At 46.1% G+C, this 5,218-nt stretch overlaps 1 pseudogene; it reads right to left on the bottom strand.

Moving 5' to 3' along the window:
• Window positions 1–424: 424 nt before the first annotated feature.
• On the bottom strand, window positions 425–1,738 carry LOC118715721 (annotated as a pseudogene).
• Between the last annotated feature and the right edge of the window lie 3,480 nt (window positions 1,739–5,218).

The following is a 5,218-nucleotide window of genomic DNA, read 5'->3' as shown; positions in this document are numbered from 1 at the left end:
CAAACTGCTTCTGCCTGCCAGCCTGATCACCTCCTAACCACTCCTCTGCCAGCCTGATTGCACCTAACTTCCCTCCCCTGCAGGCCTGGTTCCCTCTCAACTGCTCTCCCCTGCAGGCCTGGGTCCCCCTCCCCCCCCTCGCCAACTGCCCTTCCCTGCAGGTCTGGTCACCTCCAACTTCCCTTTTCTGTTGGTTTGGTCATCCCTAGCTGCCATCCCTTGCAGGCCTGGTCCCTCCCAACTGCCCTCCCCTGCTGGCCTGATCATCCACAAATGCCCTCCCCTGCAGGCCTGATCCCTCCCAACTGCCCTCTCTGCTGACCATTTTGTGTCCACATGGGAGCAGCCATCTTGTGTGTTGGAGTAATGGTCAATTTGCATATTACTCTTTTATTAGATAGGATTATTTTATTTATTTTTTGGGCAGGCCAAAACCCTAGTTTATTTCAGCATCAGCAATATCTTAGCCATCACAAAAATAAACTTTACCTGGGGCAACGGGAGTCTCTACAGTAAGGCTAAGGGCTCAGCCGTGGCGGCGAGCTAAGGGTGCGTGTGGGCACTGCCCAGGTAATATGTTAGGAAGCAGCAGGGCTGGTAGCAGTGGCAGGTCCTGGACGGCTTCATTTCTGGGCGGGAATGAGGTCATCCATAGCCTGGCCCTGCTCCAGCCACTGCTTCATCTCAATGAGCAACTTTACGCCTTCCACCACCATCTGCACCAGCTCCACCTCCGAGAAGGCCAGGCGTTTGCGTTAGAAATGTCAAAGACTCCCACCACTGCAGCCAAGTCCACACCACCTGTGCCTCGCTTCTGAAGCCACAGATGCTTGAGCACCTCCTCAAACTTCTCATGCTTGCCCAGTGGGGCAGCTTGATGTGCACATCTGCCTGTGGCCTTGTGCCCAGTTTGGATGGTCAGGTGAGGATGTAGCCCAGGTGAGGGTCCACAGGAACTCGTAGTTCTTAGACTTGAAGAGTGCTTCAATCTAGTGAGGCCACTGCAGAACTGGGTGAACGCCTCCTACATGTCGCTCCCTTCTGCATGGAGATGACCCACAGGTGGTCCTCCTCGTCGATCCATACCAGGAAGGTCTAATTGTCATTGTGCCAGATGCCATAGGCGTCGGGCCAGTCCCAGGCTATGCCTGAGGCCAGCAGCAGCGGTGTCACAGGCTTGTGGAAGAGGAAGTGGTCATCAAGAAGCTGCTGCTGCTCTGGAACATCATGCTCTTGAGTGTGTCATACTTGCCTGCCAGGTTGCCATCCAGGCTTGACAGTGCTTCCACTGTGAGCTTCTCACTAACACAGCGCTCCCTGTGGCTGCAGTGCAGGAGGGGGTGGGGGGAGGGATGTGGGGACTGGGTGGGTGGAGATAGAAGCTGTGGATGCTGTGGCTGTGGCCCATGCACACCCGAGAGTTCAGCACGTACAAGGGGTCCAGATTGCCGCTGCAGGTTGTCAGGGTTGAAGTCAGTCTTGTGTTCATCTCCCAGCTTGTAGCTGCCATGATGGTCCTCGATGATGGGGTCTAAGAGCTTCTAGGATTCCTCATCGCCCACCATGGAGCCCACGGTCATGATGAAGGGGTGGCTGGGGTTGACAACTCTGGTCTGGATGACATCATCTAACGTGAAGTTGCTTGACAGGCATACAGCTCAGGGGTCAGCACCTTGGCCAAGTTGGTTATTGTGGCTGTTGGAGAAGGGTATGGCGCCTTGTGGGTGGAGAAGGCCATGGCCGCGGGTGGCAGGCCGGCAGCAGGGAGCTCGGTGCTTCCACAGCTCCAGGAGTGTGGCAGGGGGACAGCCATCACTCTTAAATTCGTCCCAGGGAAGCTAAATATTGCTTCTCGTTCTGTTTCCATGCCACTCTCTGCACAGAATTTACCACAATGGGATATAGTTTAATGTATGAAAGGCTTTTTATTGATAAACTCTGACACCCTTTTTTGGATCAAGATTCTACACAAAGTTAAACTTTAAATATTTCATATTTTCTGTAAATTTGATGTTAAATGTTAAACAATTTTTATGGGTTGTTATCCATTATTTTTATCTGTACTTAATTGCTGTAAACAACAAATACATTATCAATTTTTGTAAGTAATTATGAGACATGAGAAGTAAAATTGTATTGAATGAGATGGATGAGACCTTCCCCCACTAACTCCTGAATATTTCTTGTTGTCCAAAAGCTATCCTCCCTCTTTTCCTTTCAGTTGTGTTTAAGAACTGAAAAACTTTGTTCATGTAAGTCGATAGGAATGCAAAGAATTTTGTTATAGCAACATCACTCAAGTCTTTATACTTTTTCAAGTTATTTACCAAAAATCATATGGTGATCTATCATCAAAAATTATTTTTAATGATCTACCAACTCCATCAGATCATTCTTCAGTTTTGTTGAAAGCAGAGAATTGAAAAGGATTTGTAACCCAACCATTAGGACAATTCACTTTCCCAACACTACCTGCTCGGTTCTGAATCCCTCCTTTGTTCAGAGTCCTGGCTTTTTCACCTGGCAGAATGTGCCACTGTGGAACTCAGATGGGTGTGAGGTGGGTCTTTCTTTGGTAAAGGGGGACAAGGCAGACGTGAAAGGGGCCATGGAGAGGGACCAGCTGGGGTCCATGGCCAACCCCAGGGGCATCCTTCACTTTGGGGTATCCTGCAGGGGGTGTCCTCTGCAGGTCTTGGAGGGAGACACAGCATGCTCTGAGAACAGTTTTAGAAGCATCTAGTGAGGAGCTGACAACCTGGAAATTACTCCTTTAGAGCCATTCATGCCAAAGTTGCCCTTAAAAATCTTTGTGGCAACTACCAGAATAACAACAGATGTAGGCAAGAACAGTCAGCAGAGGCTGGACCTGGCTGGGGAAAGTCTGATGAGGAACAGGACCGTGCTGCAGCCTCAGAGTGTCTTCCCACAACGCATGAATTGATGACTTACCAGGACTGGATTCTTCTATCGTGTGTCTGATCTCATGTGGGCTCTTGCATGCTGTAACGTGCACTTCTCGGTTCTTGGTCCTTACAAGGAGATACTGTAGTTCTCTCTGAGGCATTATCAATTGATTTCTGTTGTAGGCTGAGCTTCCTTCCATTGACTTGGTACATGATGGCCATGTTGTGGTTCTGTTACCAGCTAGAGACATCTGTTTCTGTCCATATTCTAGAACAGTGTTTCCCAAACTTTTGACCCCTTCTATATGTGTACCCCTTCTATAATTTTTGTAACGCTGAGTACCTCTTGTACTCATGAGAATGTAGAATTAGGCGCAGCTAAGCACGGTGCAGTGCATATCCTCACCAAACTCTGGTGCAACGCGTACCCCTACCAAACTCTTCCCGTACCCCTGGGGGTACACATACCACACTTTGGGAAACACTTTTCTAGACTAAATATTTCCCCCTTAGCAATTGTTTGGAATAGTTTCTGTTTAAATAAAATAAAACAAATTACCTTCATCCCACCAACTGATTGGTAAAAGGCTTCCTGGAGCCCTCCACTAGGTGGGATTTTGAAGTTCTTTCTGGACTCAGTGGGAGAGAGCACTAGAAGTGATTAGTGATGCTTGCTATGAAAACTAATGATATGATGCTTGGTATGTGGGGTAAGCAGCCTCCATGGTGGCCCCAATGATCCCCCTCCTGGTATGCTTCCCCTTGAATGTGGGTAGGACCCAATGACTTGATTGAAATCACTAGAATACAGCAAAGGTGATAGAATGTCACTTCTGTGAGCAAGCTACTGAAGACTGTGGCTTCCATCTAGCAGATGTTCTCTTGCTGGTTTTGTTGGAGAGGCTCATATAACAAAGCACTGAGGTGGCCTTCAGACAACAACCCGCAAAATATGGAGGCTGTCAGTCCATAGTCCTTGCAGAACGAGGTCCGGCCTTTAGATGTGACCCCATCCTGGCTGACCCCTGGATTGCATGCAGCCATATCAGAGACCCTGAGCTGGAGGACCCAGCGAAACATGCTAGATTCCTGACCCACAGAAACTGTACAGTAATAGATGTGTGTTCTTTTAAGCCGTTAAGCTTTGGAGTAATTGGTTATTCAGCAATAGATAACTAATACACCAGGTATTTGCCATCCTTAGTTAATCACTTTATGCACATTATTGTGTAAAAAAAAAAAAATAGTGGGAGCAGCACCACACACCCAGAAAGGAGCAAGAAACTGGACTGACTTTAAAGGAGAAGATAAGTGACCGAGATCAATCACAAGAACTCAAGTCATGGAGAGCAGAGAGCATTTAGCGGAGAGGCAAGCAATCTGGAGAACTCAGCAAGTGTGAATTCAACTGTTTGCTACTCAGTTCAGTGTAGCTCACAAGTGTCTATGCTTCTCTTGGCACTTCAGTATGACCCGTTGCTTATCTCTCTTCTCCACCAAAACAAGGTTTAATAAGGATCGGCCTCTGCCTCTCGTTCATTCATTGCTATATTGCCCACAGCAGCCATAGTGCCTGGCACATCATAGGCTTCAGTAAGTATTTATTCAATGAATAAAATGTTTATGTTTTATAAATGCCAATAATTCACAAAATATTGCCACACATCCACACATTTTAGAAAAACAAGCATCAGAAATGGTTATAATAAATGTGGGTTGTTTTTTTTTTTTTTTTTTTTGTGTGTGTGTGTGTGTGTGTGTGTGTATAAAGGAAGCAAGTTTCAGTATCTAGCAAATTCAGTTATTTAGGGCATCTAACTCCCTGATAATGTCAGTTAAATGGGCATTACTGTACTAGGAACTATTAATTATTCATTGCTAACACAGTGTTCAAGGTCAAATGAAATCTGATGGAAAATCTCCTCATTGTGGACAAATCACTTGCTGATGGTTATCATAATTTTCGCTGCTGCTGTACAGAGATTTTCTCCTCCAGCATTTTCAGGAGGAACCAGAGCCACTAAACAAGGCTATTTCACTTGTATGATTGCACATTTCTCTGCTGTTAGGAATGCCCTTCCTTTGTAAATATATTGTGTGTGTGTGTGTGTGTGTGTGTGTGTGTGTGTGTGTATAGTTTTGAACTATGTATTATAAAGAAATAAGCTATGGTAGGATAGATACAGAATAGGTAAAAAAAAAAAATATATTACTTATGTGAAAAAGAAACATAGAAAATACCACCAAACTTCTGAGATCAACCATGGACTGCCGAGTGTAAGTTAACCAACATAAAATCCAGAATCTGCACT

Source organism: Pipistrellus kuhlii, unplaced genomic scaffold (assembly GCF_014108245.1).
Source record: "Pipistrellus kuhlii isolate mPipKuh1 unplaced genomic scaffold, mPipKuh1.p scaffold_m20_p_11, whole genome shotgun sequence".
Classification (NCBI taxonomy): domain Eukaryota; kingdom Metazoa; phylum Chordata; class Mammalia; order Chiroptera; family Vespertilionidae; genus Pipistrellus; species Pipistrellus kuhlii.
This window is presented reverse-complemented; position numbering and strand designations above follow the sequence as displayed.